This window comes from Cryptotermes secundus, unplaced genomic scaffold (assembly GCF_002891405.2).
Source record: "Cryptotermes secundus unplaced genomic scaffold, Csec_1.0 scaffold292, whole genome shotgun sequence".
In the NCBI taxonomy this organism is placed as follows: domain Eukaryota; kingdom Metazoa; phylum Arthropoda; class Insecta; order Blattodea; family Kalotermitidae; genus Cryptotermes; species Cryptotermes secundus.
The window spans coordinates 611,752-627,224 of NW_019731979.1; the positions used below are offsets into that span (position 1 = coordinate 611,752).

At 39.5% G+C, this 15,473-nt stretch overlaps 1 protein-coding gene across 1 annotated transcript in view; it reads right to left on the reverse strand.

Annotated features, from left to right (window-relative positions):
* LOC111867379 (alkaline phosphatase) overlaps nt 1-14,435 on the reverse strand; it is a 565,319-nt gene extending 550,884 nt beyond the window's left edge. Inside the window, exon 1 of the mRNA XM_033752661.1 lies at nt 14,247-14,435. The gene's annotated coding sequence lies outside the window, so the exon portion shown is untranslated. The remainder of the gene's footprint in view (nt 1-14,246) is intronic.
* Between the last annotated feature and the right edge of the window lie 1,038 nt (nt 14,436-15,473).

The window sequence follows — 15,473 nt, forward strand, 5'->3', positions numbered from 1 at the left end:
CCACCTGCTCACTCTGGTTCCTCGCTCGCGAATTGTTCTACCCTGAATATGGAGGCGATATGTTCCCCTGAAATGTCGGTTCACACTAGATCTACACGGCGCCACATCCAATAAGACGGCATTCTTCATAGTCACCTCCGTGAAAACATCTGATCTTACTTTTTTGTATCTTGTTTACTCTGCCTGTGCTATGACATCTCCATAACCAGAATTACAATTTTCTTCTTTACTGTGAGAGCCGTATGAATATATATTAACTTTGACGAAAATGAAAAATTTATTTACTAAAATTTAAATAATAAAATATCATATTTCATATAACAATCTTACATAACGCTTATTACATTCCTCATGCATGTTCGGTAATTTCATTAAGAATGGCAAAACGAAGTGGCGTTATGTGTTGCCACAAGAAAGTTAGGAGAGCAGTACAGAATTCTTATCTATTACTTATTCCGGTCTAAAAAAAAAAAGGAATGACATGGCGTCACGTGTCTTTCATATTATTTATTGCCGTGGTGCAGCGCTGTGACAACAACTATAAGTGCCAAATTCTAATGAGCATTTGTCTCTACATGGTTGCCTAGAGACGAAAAGCTGTAGATACAGATCGTTTTATACATTAAGTCATAAATATTCTCATAAAGAAGACAGTAGAGAAAACGGTGGAAACATGGATTTTATATTAATACGTTGGTCCAAATATTCCTCTCAGAAGTGGCAGAAGAAGCTTAAGATCTTCTCCTGTTGGTATATTCTCTTAAAAATAAAACCTGAAAATAATGTACTTCTCACAAAATGGAGTCTCTGTGCTTTCTATTTCGGTATCGTAATTTCTTTTACAATTGGCCTTATCTGGACCACTCCAGTTATTTTGTGTTTCCTCTTCATTTCCATTCGAAGTAACAATAATATATTCGTCCTGTAACGCTTTCTTTACGAGCAAAACAAAATTAAGAAACTTGGGAGGTGCCTTTATTTATTGAAATGCCTATAGAACTTTCTTTGTTCATGACACGGCTTTGTGTTTGAAAATTCATGATATAAAACTTTGCCATACATTTTTCTGTCATTAATTTAGAAGCAAAAAATATATTCAAGCAAAATATTCCTTAACAATATATGCGTCTGTGGACAATGAATTGGAAGCTTTCATTTCGATAGGAGGTGGAGCTGCAGGTGTTGGTGACATGCACGGATTTACACACAATAGCATGAGAGTTTATTTTTGGGGGGAGAACCGACTTTTACAAGCCACTCTTTCACAATTACCCTGGGCAGCGAAAAATTGATGAGTTCCCATTTCGTGTAACCCACGAAGTATAAAAGAGTGTTTTGAATCTTTGAACACTGGTAAGTTCCAATTGAAATTGGAATTTAACAGCGAAAGCTCCGCCCTAAGATTATCATTTCAATAATCTGAGCTGAAACAGATCCAACTTTGTGCCTTTTAGAATAACATAACGGTTTGGTACCGAATCTTTTTAGCGTGTTGTGAGGAAAGGCTTGCTGGTGCTTCATTATGTCGGAATGGAGCCGTGCCCCTGAAGTAAATTGCGGAATGCTATAATGATTCACCACCATGTCAAAATTAGACCGTAATTTGTTAGAATTAAAATATACTTGCGTACGCTTTTGTGTTGCAAAGTGTTAAGAGAACTGATTTTTAAGTTCTGAGCGCTTGGAGTGAAAAAGAGGAAGTACAAATGCAGGAGGCTATCTAATCTTACTCAAAAATACGTAGAGGAAAAGAGGATAAACTTGAATAAGAGTAAAGGCAACTGCAAAACAAAAAAAGAAAAATTAATGAAAACGAAAGAAAAAAGTAGCAGGAAAATGCCTTTTAAATGCTTCAAGAAAGTACTTAGCTAGAAATTTCCGGTTGCTCGATTTCGAAGCGTGTTTTCAAAATTAAGTTAATTGGCAATTATTTTATCGCGACAGTAACATCAACTTTACCAGAAGAACTAACGTTCACCATTAACAAATAACAAGTTTTTGACATTCAGATCCAAGTTCTTCCATTTTGTAAAGCCCGATGAACAAAAACGTGACGTAAAAGGGTGACGTGTGCATTGTATGAGGGAAGGAAGTACTGTAGCATAATTCTGAGCTGTCACTCCATGCGACCTATGAACCGTCTGAGGTCAAGTGTGACGCCTTACCGCGGTGCTTTGGGCTTCCTAACTACAATTGAAGGCCGGATTTACAATTTGTGGGCCGCAGGGCAGATCACACGAGGAGACCATTAGGAGTAATAATAATTTAGCTAACGATATTTCATTTTTTAATTTATTATAATAACTTAAGCTACAAACTAATTTTCGTGATTTTAGAAAAGCAAGTTTCTCGGTAATATCTGTGGATTCAACCCCTACTGCCACTCCCATCTCTCCACTTAAATTCGGCCCTGTTATAATTCGAGGTGCAGACTATCTTCCGGCTTGCTACACGGGTAGAATAAGAACCCCTTACCATTATATGTACAAGAAAAGGACATCGGGTTGCAGAAATATAATTAGTAGTGACAAAACCCAACAAGTACGTGGGCAATTAGGTTTCAATAAACCGTAACTATTTACACCCCGCCCATCAGCCACTTGTTATTCGTGGTCTTTGTTTTTCACTTTCTTAATTGAATAGTTTAGTTTATTGAGCAGAAGGTCATCACATTACATAATTTGTGTCCACACAACTCCAGAGTCTTGTGGTACACAAATTATTTACCTACATGGCTACTGCAATAGGTTCATATCAACTTTCCTTTCACCACCACTTCACCACCACTGCTACTATTTTCTCTTTCCCAATCCACGTTGTACTTCTACGACTATATTTTTGTTTCCTCAAAATCCCACATGAATGTTGTTCATTACTAAACTTATTCTTCCATTTACAAATAATTTGAGATAAATATTTTATAATACATTTAACTGAGTTATATTTGCACATTTCATTATTTTCTTATATCTTAATCCTCATTTCATCTCCACCTTTCCTTGTATACAAGTTATAATCAACCCTTTTATTTTTCCGAACATGTTAACTGCGTATATTTAACATTCTCTTCTCCAAACTTAGGGGATAGCTTCCTTTCTTACATCCTCCGCTGGTCTCTTTCAATTTCCAAATTCCTCTCTCAGCTATGTTATTCTCATTCTCTCATTTCTTGTGTTTCCATCGATGTAATTTTCCTTATCCTGCTTTTGTTCTGTTTCACAATAGAATACAAAAGCAATTTTTCACTTATCTTCGAAAACAAATTCTGTTTTTCTGTATCAGTATATATTTCTTCGGTTATTCTACACACATTTCCGTTCCTACTTCAATTTTGTCAGACACTCCACCTTTATTTATCTGCCATTCAAAACATTTTCTTATTATTTCCTGGCAGTCCATATGTAACGGGCGTAACCGACACTTCTAAGATTGTATTGCTGTCTTTCTGCTACATCGCCACTCCGCGGCCATCACTAGACTCCGTTGACGGCTATCTTTGTGACGCATTATCCTTCACTCTTGCCTCACTCTGGGGTGTCATGATTCGTATGTCTTTGTCTTTTTCCAGAACCACACGGCAGCCTTTTCCGCGGCCCGCAGTGTTTTGTTTTGTTCTCCTACTTTAGTGATCTTGTCCTGTTCTGAGTCACACCATGGGGTCTCGCAGAAGTGTCCAAACATATCTCCACTTCTAGTTCAATACTTTCCTTCAAATAACTCAAACCATACGCCCGTCTGTTGACAATCAATATGTTCTTTATCGTGACCCCATTTCATTCGTCTTGTAGGTAAGAGATTAGTTCTTTCCTTAACCTAATAGATTCCCTCGAAGGATCTTCATCCACTCTTATCCTGGTACACGGCAAGTTTCTCGACATTGGCAACAATATCAATTTGATTCTAAAGGATTCTGACGTTGGTGTATAACACTCACAATTACTAGGTTTTTGAACTTATCCATCGTCTGGTATTCTAAAAACTAAATTAACCCAAATCAGACGGGCCATTTTTCTTGTAGCCAACCCAACTACGCAGTCAATATGTTTCTCGTTATCTGTACTTTCATTAGGTCCCTCAGATACTGGACCAGCACACGCAGGGTAACTAAACTTCCGTCCCCTCTTTTGTTTTCCAACCTAAAACATAATACAGAATTACTGGGTTTTGGGACTTTTTCCATCGTCAGTCCAAAAACCCAGTAATTCTGTGTGCCATCCACCATCGTCAAAACCCTTTATAACCTACTAAAATGTTGTCCTTAATAAACCCGTGGAAATTCGTTTTCTTTTTCACCTTCCGCTTAATTTTAATGCAATCATTAATCACTTCACTCACCCATTTTTGGCGCAAGGGCATCAGTCCCTTTCTCAGTTCCAGAGATATCCTGTTTATGCATCCCTGGCGTCTGTTTTATCATCTTATCCTTGTTACTCTCCTTTTCATGTGTATCAAAATCTGTTCGATATTCGTCTGCTCAAACTGCAGCCCATGTTTACTCTCTAATACGCTATTCACTAATAACACTGAAGTTACTTTTTTTTTTTTCTCCAATTGCTAGTGGGATGGAACTAAGTCCCTTGTACTGCGGCCACTTCTGGCCTATTTTACCAGCCCCAGATGATAGGTGAGGGTGATTGTGGAGCAATTGGTGGAATGAAGATTGGCAGGGGGAACCGAAGTACTCGGAGAAAACCTGCCCCAGCGCCAATTTGTCCACCACAAATCCCACTTGACCAGACCCGGGATCGAACACGGGCCGCCGCGATGGGAAGCCAGCGACTAACCGCTAGAGCTATGGCGCGGCTCTAACACTGAAGTCACTAACCCAAGGAACCAAATGCTGTTCCTATAATCCTCCTGCCCCTTTTAATACGGCGCCCTCCACATCGCTTTTTGACGCAATTCTGATAGTTCTGGCAGAACATATACGTGTATGACTCCCATCCAAGGAGCACGAAAGCACGCCAGACCTTTACTATGACTGAAACACTAAAGTGTTTATTGGTGCCACATATTTACTATATTAAATTTGTTACTGAAGTTAGAAGTCGTGTTTTCCATATTTCATGGGAATTACTCAACTATGCAATTTGCATTCTGCAATTAACCGTTCGGAAACAAAAAAAAAAAAACTGAAAGGAATTCTGGTTTCGTTATTGAAGGGTAGTGCAACACAACTTCGTTTTCTAGACTTTCTAGTATGAGTCTCCCACACGTCCCTAAATCAATACCAGTTCCACACTTATGGGCGTCCATAAGTCATACGTAATTTCTAAGCTGCTAATTGAAGTCCATGTTAGGTGGGTTCATAGTACCCACGGCACGGCGCGTTCTCGAGTTTTGGATGGAGGAGACAGCTTCCAGATAAACAGGGTAGCTGATAATATATTGAATAAGCAGTCGCGGACAGACAACAAGGAGTGGTCCTCCAAATTTGGTATTGGGTGTGGTGCTTACAACTCTTCATCATAAAAAATGATAATGTTACGAAATGTCATAGATGGCCTCGGACTTGGACGGATTATTTGGATAAACTTTTGTGGGAAAGCCAGAAAAAAGAAACCACTAAAAAGACTAAGACGTAGGTGCGTGGATAATATTCATATGGTTGTTATATAGATATGATTGGTTGATATAGACTGGAGTCATCTGACTTAGTGTAGGGGCCAGTGGAGTGTTCTTGTGAATACGATAATGAACCTTCGGATTCCATAAAATACTAGAAAGTTCTTGAGTAGCTGCACAATAGTCGACTTCTTAAGAAAAGCTTAGTTCCATGAAGTTGGTTAGTTAGAAACTTGGAAGTGCAGGTATCTGCTATAAAGTTTCTGCTTCTGCCACCCCTTGGTCCAGTTGTGAGTCTTACTAGCCACTTCCAACTTCCGTGTCTCTCACTTTCCGTTCATCTCGTGTTTCACGTTATATTTTAGAAGAGTGATGCGCAACCTGAGGGCCGGCTAGTTTCACGATACGGTCTACGATCTACTTTCAGGCAAAAGAAACTAAAAATATTAAAGTCCATGAAAAACAATTTCATAGACATAAGAAAATATTATTCAACTCATTTTACGTCATATTACGGAAAATACAACAGCAATATTTAAGGAGTAAATCAACACAAGAAAGCAAAATTTGTCGAAATGAAAGCATTCAAGAATAAATTTCGGGTGTGGGAATCACTTACTTACTTATTTTAATTCGCTTAGTGGGGGGTGTAGTCCAGTTGGGTCCATTCGGCACGGCGGCCACTGATTGGCCTATTGTAGCCTGCCCCGTGTGATTATTATAATGGAGAATTTGGTGAAATGAAGATTGGCAGGGGAAGTCGAAGTACTCGGAGAAAATCCGCCCCAACGCCGCTTTGTCCACCACAAATCCCACTTTACCAGACCCCGGGATCGAACCCGGGCCGCCGCGGTGGGAAGTCAGCGACTAACTGCTTGAGCTATGGCGCGGCCTTACTTACTTACTTACTTACTTACTTACTTACTTACTTACTTACTTACTCATGGAGCCGAACCCTTCTTGAGGAGCCGCCAATTCTGCAGCTACTCAAGAAATTCCCAGAATTTTATGGAACCCGAAGGTTGATTACCGTGTTCAAAAGAGCCCTCCTCTCGTCCCTATCCTGAGCCAGATTAATCCAATCCATATCATCCTATCCCAGTCTCTATTCCCTACCGGTACTGGTGCGTGCCATCAGTCCCGACTCAGCCAGCGAGTTCGGACTCTACTGGCTCAGCGGTATCTCGATACTTCTCCCATCTACCACAGGCCGTAGAGACTACTGTTGGGCGGGAAATGTCCTGAATTTGGCTCAGTGGTCCCTTTGGACATGAGGTTCTTTTACGTGCCGTAAAGCTACGACACGGGACCCACGGCTTAAAGTCCCTCCCGGAGGACTTGTTCCCTGAATTTTTCCGCCCTTAAAAATTCCACGACCTCCGCCGGGTTTGAACCCGCGTACCTTGAGTCACGAGGTGGGAAGTTTACCCCTAGACTAATGAGGCCGCTTCTCCTATCTCTCTAATATCCACTTTAATATTGTAAACTCTCCTACGCCTTGGTCTTTGTAGTGGTCTCTTTCCGTCTGGCTTTACCACCAATATCCTATGTGCATTCCACTTCTCCCCATCCGTGCTACATGCCCTGCCCACCTCATCCTCCTTGACTTAATCATTCTATTTTACTTGGAGAAGAGTACAAATTATGAGGGTTGGGAACCGCTATTGCGATCAAATAATATAGCACAAATTCCAACCCTAAGAAAGGTAGAGCCAAATGTACCGACGAAACTCAGAATCCTCTACAAGAATTTGCTCTCAATTTAAAGATTTTCGATAGTATAACGCAGATTTCATTTTATTTTTAATAGGTTTTGACGTTAATGTCGAAACTCTTCCAGGTAAATTTCAGTTTAAGATCACATTTAGAGTGCAATAATGGCCTAAAGAACAAATTTCGAGTATCGCACTTCCTGAGCTTTATAAGCTCTATTTACCTGATAGTGAGTTACCGATGTTGAGAAATTCTGCATTACAGATCACGTGCCTTTTCGGAAGGGCAAATCTTTTTGAAGAATTATATTCAGAAAAGAATATTGAGAAGAATACATCCAGAAACCGACTCTACGACGAAAGATTAGCTTTTGATCGCAACTTCTGAAAAATGCTCTAATGTTAACATTTTACTGGACAAAGAGCTCTGAAAAATTCCTCCTTCTCATTCTTCTATTCAATTAAGTGGATAATTTAAGTTATTATAATACACATTCTTCCATGGCATTAAAAAATAGAGTAGCACAGAACGTGTTTTTATAATTTCAAAGGCGACCAGTAGACTCTTATTTTTCCTGAGTTGGTCCTGTTAATAAAAGGCTGGTCACCATTGCTCAGAATTTGTCATCTTCTACTCTTGTACTCTTCTCCAAGTATAATTAGAATGATCAAGTCAAGGTGGACGAGGTAGGCAGGGAATGTAGCGTGAAAGGGGGAGAATGCATATAGAATATTGGTGGGAAATCAAAAAGAAAGAGATCGCTGGGAAGAACAAGGCATAGGTGGGTGAACAATATTAAAACGGATCTTAAAGAGATAGGATGGGATGTTATGGATTGGACTGATCTGGCTCAGGATAGGGATCAGTGGAAGGCTTTTGTGAGCATGGTAATGAACATCCTGGTCCCATAAAATGCTGGAAAATTCTTGAGTAGCTGCAGAATTGGCGACTCCTCAAGAAGAGCTCAGCTCCATGGTTAAGTAAGTTACGTACTGATTAAATTCGGCTTAGAAGTAACCAGGTAAACAAAATACGTATTTATTTTTAATTCGCATAATGGGGGTGGGGGGGAGTCCAGCTGTGTCCACTCGGCATGTCGGCCATTGATAGGGCCTATTGAACTTGCCCCGGGTGGGTGTGATGATAGAGAATTTGGTGGAATAAAGATTGGCAGGGGAAACCGAACACGGTAATGAACCTTCGGGTTCCATAAAATGCTGGGAAATTCTTGAGTAGCTGCAGAATTGGCATCTCCTCCAGGAGGTTTCAGATCCATGAGTAAGTAAGTAAGTAAGTACTATCAAAATTTTGATTATTATTCGCGGCCTTCCGAACTCGTACGCAGTTTACAGCAAAACAACCCACACAGTTTCTGAGATGTGAGTGTGTGATACTGAGGTCCTTTGAGTTTCCTGAACACAAGAATCCGTTGGCCCTTAAAACATGTTTTCACCGTACCCATGTTCATGTTTCAGTAACCGATTCTTGAGAACAAGTAAGTAAACTGTTTCGTTCACATTCAGAGCTCACATTTCCAAGTGACTTTTTAGAAAGGAAGAACTATGAGATGGACGTAACACTGGCACGTTCTAAGAATTTATGCGAAAAATTTTTCTTATCTAACTACACGCTGAAGTCACGTTCTTTTTATTTATAGCCACATTCCTTTAATGTCGGCGGGCTTCCTTACTGTTAGTACTGCCATAGAATCAATTCGTTTTCTTTTTCGAAAGATATTTATGAAGAATATGGAATTAAAATTGTACATTTGAAAAGATTAGAGTGTGTAAGGAGATGTCTCTGTTACTGAATTTGTAATAACCAGATAAATTCATAACAGTTCACCGGTCTCAACTTATATCTCTCGTAGCATAATGTAAATTAGAAGCGATGTGTATTAAGGTTTCGTGGTTTTATCTATGATGTTAGTATTGGGTCTCTCAAGCGGTTTTTTTTTTAGTTTCTTGGGGTGGGGTGAGAATGAGTCCCCTTGGTACGTCGGTCACTAACTGGCCTATTGTACCAGCCCCAGATGACAGATGAGTTTGCAGCATTCTGTGGAATGAAAATTGATAAGAGAAACCGAAGTACTTGAGGAAACCCTGCCCAGTGCCACTTTGTACACCACAAATCCCACATGACTGGAATTGAGCTCGAACCCGGGCCGCTGCTGTGGGAAGCCGGCCCCTCAAGCGGTTAGTCGCTGGCTTCCCACTGCGGCGGCCCGCTTTCAAACCCGGGTCTGGTCAAGTGGGATTTGTGGAGGATAAAGTGGCGCTGGGGTAGGTTTTCTCCACGTACTTCGGTTTCCCCTGCCAATCTTCATTCCACCAAATTCTCCATCATCATAATCACAATAGGTAGGTACAATAGGCAAATCAGTGGCCATCGTGCAGAGTGAACCGAACTGGACGCGACCCCCTACTATGCGAATTAAAAGAAATTAGAGTTGGGCCTACTCAGACATTTTCAGGCAGACTGAAATTAGCTCGCAATCTATGCACTTCCTCCTTCTACACCAAGCGATTGCGTTTAGAGCTGTTTCTCTCATCACACAGGAAAGTTCAATTAATGCAGCTCTCCGTGTTCCAAAGAATTTTGCTGCCTATAAAATTCCCACGTGTTCTTGTGCCTGCATGTAGATCCAACTTTGAGACAAAGCTAGTATGGCGAAATAGAGTAGACCAGTGCTTCCCTGAGACGTATTTGAGATTAAATCGAGGAATGTGAAGTAGATGGTTCAGTATTTCAGTTAAACACAGCACAAGAACATCGATTTGTATTAATTAATCAGCATGTTTCAAAGTGCTTCACGATTGGTTTCTTCTGAAGAAGGAACATTGCAGCGTATATATTGCACAGTCAATAAGTTCGTGGAATGGCCGCAAAGCGTCGTATGGGATTTCCTACCAATATGTTTCAGCAGTGTTTTCAGCAGCTATATCAACGTTGGCAGACTTGCATAGCGGCCAACGGCAACTATTTTGAGGGCCGATGTGACTCTGCGTAAGTGAATGTGAATACCTTGTAATATGATGCGATAAAACCACATTCCACGAACTTAATGACTCTACCACGTATACTAAGGCAGTAGCTGACACTGTGTATACACAAACGAAATATCCGTTTTCAGCCTGAAAAATCAAATTGACTTCCAACATGACAACACTACACATATAACTTTACATTAAACAGTGGAATCTAAATTTATATTATATTGGCAACTCACATCTTATTGAAACACAGAGAATAGTGTAATGGTAGAGAGAATATACACTTCCTAAGAAAAACATTTGTATTTATGCTGAATTTATTTGTTTCTACAGCTGAGCGCCAAGCCAGAATTTCGAGGATTACGGAGGTTTAAGCGAAGAGGTTCAGAGTTATATGTATGGATTCAACCTCCCTCCCTTGAAATATTGATGATTACAGAAGAATAAATACTTTTCCAACAAAAACTTAATTTGAAAGAAGTATTTTCTGACATATATACCTATGTTCATATGAAGAAAGGAAATAACTCATTAAATTCCTAACAAAATATGCTGTTTACAGTCCGTTCCTTGTTTTAAAGGAGACAGACTTACGAAATCACAGCGCACGTGTAAATATCCACTATAATATTCAGATTGATTCTAAATTATTGTCGGTGTTTCCGTGGCCTATAATTTTCAAATCGAAAATAGCAAACAAAATTACTGATGGAATACGAAAGAGTAACTCAAAAAGTTTTATTATTTGTAGAATAAATGCTACAGAATTCTAAACAACTTCAGTAAGTACTTTTATTTTTATTTTTCTGTTTTTGTCTCTGGTTTGAAAATTATGGGTCACGGAAATCCCGGCAATAATTTGGAATCACATTTCATTGTGAACTGATGGATCCTATGAAGAACACGCGCCTCTAAATAGTACTACACAGATTTATTTACTAATGTCCCATTATCAATGACACATGCAGGAGGAATTCATCATTTGTAAAGTCGAAGCTGCAACACCGTCATCAACAAAGCGACTCTGAAGGATTCTGAAATAATCTCTAATAATGTATCTTCAAAAAATACACAACTCATAAGGCAAATTTTGTAAAACGTAAAGCAGAAACACAAGACTAAACGAAATACTGAAGCTGAGAGCATTAAAATTGATATTAAAACTAAAACTCCGTGGCTTATAGTCCGCAAGCGAAATATACCGACTGAGCGAACGCCGTTTCTCGGCGAAGTTAGTGCCACATTTTGCGGATAGAGGGTGTCGCGTGGTCAGCGCAACGGATTCCCACGGCCGTTAATCTCGGTTCTCCAAACCGGAGCCGCTACTTTTATGAAAATTGGTATTAGGATAATAAATATGGAATCAAACTCTACATGAAATATATTTTTACATATTAAAATTACAAATATGCCAACCGACGAAAATTTGATCTAGTAAAATTAATGAAGCCTGACTCTCCGCAAGTGGAAATTAAACACATATATCTCCAAACTGTACTGTATAGTTGTTAACCTCTCAATATACGTGAATAAAGAAGAATTTGAAAGTAAGTGGGCGTTAATCGATCTGAATAGAGCTTACTGTTGTGATTTATTCTGACAGAGGACGGCCTGACCACTATACCTTATTGATGCTTAAAGTTTAAATTCCATTAACGTAACAATTTTCAATAAAAAATAAAACTTGTTCCTGCCTTGCAAGTTTTGGCCTAAAATTGCTACCTTCAGGAGGCCTACCAACAATGCTAAAGAAAATGACCGCGCTAAGTATTTATTACCGCTCCCCGTATCCTACTGACTTATTCCATGGACTGACGTAAGTTTTCGCATAAAATCTGAGTTGTTAGAGTTATTAAAATAATTGTGCGTTTTGTCTAAAATAAGATAAAATAACAGCATTTTTGGAAGTTTTACAGTTGTTGACAGTCTGGAATTTATAAACTATTATGGTCGTAGCTCGTACTTCGTCTGCAATATAACACGGGATTTGTTTAATAGCTGAACAGTAGCTTTGGGTGTATATAATTCAAAGTATTATGGCCATTATCCAGTAGCCATGCCCGTACGGTTGTGTCACGTGTTGTGTTCTGCAGTTCATAGTAAAGTCGAGGATGCAAAAATGGATTGAACTCATATGATATTACAAATGTTAGCGCATGCCAATTTTGCTATGAGAGTTTACGTGTATATGTTATTGTTATATCAAAGAGGATATTTCTGTTAAACATTGTTACACTTGACGTAATTTAGTTTTGATTTACAAGTTCGTTACAATATATATTCAACACCACATAAAATGAATTCATATGTGAACTTCAATGATACGTAATTGTAAAACGCGGTTTCATACTTTGCTTTGAAAGAGCGTCTGGCATAGCGCATACCATACAAACAAGAATAAATTTTGAGCATATTAATTTATTAGAACGACAATAAAAAGCGTCTTTATGGTGGACATAAACGTCTGGATGAAGAAAAAATCCCGCCGCGTACCTCGCGCTCAGAACAGGCACAAAGCTGTACATAAAATATACATTACTTACTCAAGAATAAAAGGCCGCGCCATAGATCAAGCGGTTAGTCTCTGGTTTCCCACCACGGAGGCCCGGGTTCGATCCCGGGTCTGATCAAGTGGGATTTGCGGTGGACAAAGTGACGCTGGGAAAGGTTTTCTCCGAGTACTTCAGTTTCCCCTGCCAATCTTCGTTCCACCCATTTCTCGACAATCACCCTCACCTATCATCTGGGGCTGGTACAATAGGGCAGAAGTGGCCGCTGTACAAGGGACTTAGTCCAACCGCACTAGCAATAAAAAAGAAATACTCAAGAACAACGGCTAATACCGTCAGTTTTAAACTGAGGTATTCTTTTGGTTACATATAAATGAAAATGAATCTGTTAGATTTTATGCTATATCTCTAAGCAGAATGGCATAAGGGAAGAAAGAAATGCAAAAACAAAGGAAATCATGCGCACACGGTCACGCTTTGCCAGTCCAATACTGAAATAATTTTATCTTTTTCTCTGTCTAAGGAGAATCGCTGTTTAAATACTGTACAATATTTAACACGAATCAGTAGGGAAATATATTCTACATTTATAATTTATAACTGTGAAATTTTAACAACAGTAGTTGCTTCATACTTTACATACAGAAGTTGGACTGTCTTCATGCTGTATTCCACACAAAGAAACGCTGCTAGAACCAACATGTTTGTCACGCCCAATAAGATGGTTTAATTGACTCTTTAACTGATCATTTTGTTAATTACATAACATAAGAATCAAAGGACAATGTTTAAAGTTACGTCAAAGGAACAAAAAATGAAACCACGAAACAATGTTATGAATTTGAAATGGGTAGGATATCTACGTGTATATATTGCAGTTCGAATAGGACAACGGTTCTACGGCGCTACAGTCCGATTTAGGAATTGGCCTTCTGTATTGCATATTTTTCTGTAAATTCTTACTTTAACAGCGGGCTGGCAGCTTTGAACGGAGAAGCAGAGCTTCAAGGCTTCTACGGGCAAATGTGTGTGCCCGAAGTGACATTTAAATCCACAATCCCACTATTTGGTTCAATTACACAGCGCGGTTACTGAACTCCGGAACTCAGTTGCTCTACCGTTAGTCATTATGACAACGAAACTATTATACGTGATAAACAATGAAACATGGCACAGGAATTTGAATGAGTCCTTTTTCTATACTCTCTACGTAAGTTTGAAAGAAACTGAAGTGTTAGTGCAAGAGGTTCTCTCAAATGTAATATTTGATTAATTTTGTTGTATCTTGGGCAGGTATTGTTTCTAATATTTTAATATTTTCTTCCAAAACAGCCCACCAAATGGGAGACTATAGTTTCTCAATACAAACCTTATAAAACCACATAGGCCGAAACATGTCACTATTTAATGACTTAATTTCGGGACGAAGATGAAGATTATGATTGAATGCAACAAGTACACTTACTTTGAATTGTCGCTCGGAAAGTTCTTGGTGTCTCCATTCATATCAAGCAAACTTCACACAGAGTTATTTGCCTTACCATAATTTTCCTGTCGTCGCCTGATTTTAGCATTTAACATTTACATTACACTGACACCCCCTGTCACACAAAATGCATTGCACAACTATGCGACTGTTTGAATCCGCTTAACATATCACACTGCAGGTCTTGGAGACACTTATATTGACTACAGTGTCAATAATCCAGTTTTTATTTCCCTAAACGTTAGCCACAGATATGGCCTGGGGCAACTCGGTTCAAGGTAGGACAAGACGGCTCTAATGGGACAGGCACACTGCTCTGTATGCAGGAGCACTACGTCTTCTACAGGACTGAAGGAAACCGTTCTAAAAGCAATAATTGCAGCCTACTGACAGCTAAACAAGTCCAATGTATTACGTTAATGACGCTCTAACAATATTACTATTAATGTAATTACTTCAAGCAAAGGAAAGTAATTAAACTTTCCTCAAACTACAATAATTAAAATATCTGGGAGCATTTCAAACACATCATTCATGATAGGCGAAGCTGTGTGAAGGCAAGTTCTCTTCATCGGGAACTTCAAAGTTGCAAAAGACGGCAACGAAAGGCTTACAATCGCTTTTCAACATACGAAGCCTGTGGTATGTTCCAACAGCAATTAAATACTTCTACTCAAAGTAGGGGTATTAGATTGAACCAATAGTTGCGGTCTGTGGGGCTGCTCATAATATAAGACCGCTTAACAGGAAACAATATTTATTTGGATCAGAAGGGGAAAGTTTATCGATCAATATTGCGTACCCCATGTAGCAAAGTAACCAACATATACACAGGGTCTAAATATATTATCAGCCTGTAAAAATGTTTTAAAACGTAAGAAACGAAAGATATGTGAGAAACCCCGGTATATGAATATGATCTTACGTGACCCGTAAGCTGGAGCCAAGGTATCACATCCCGTAACACCTGAAAGTTTACCCGCGTATTGTGTCTTCCGACACGAGAGGAGGACCTTGCGACAGGCTAACACCCCATCCAAGGCAGCGCCATAGCTCAAGCGGTTAGTCGCTGGTTTCCCACGGCGGTGGCCCGGGTTCGATCCCGGCTCTGGTCAAGTGGGATTTGTTGTGGACAAAGTGGCGCTGGGGCGGGTTTTCTCCGCGTACTTCGGTTTTCCCTGCCGATCTTCATTCCACCAAATTCTC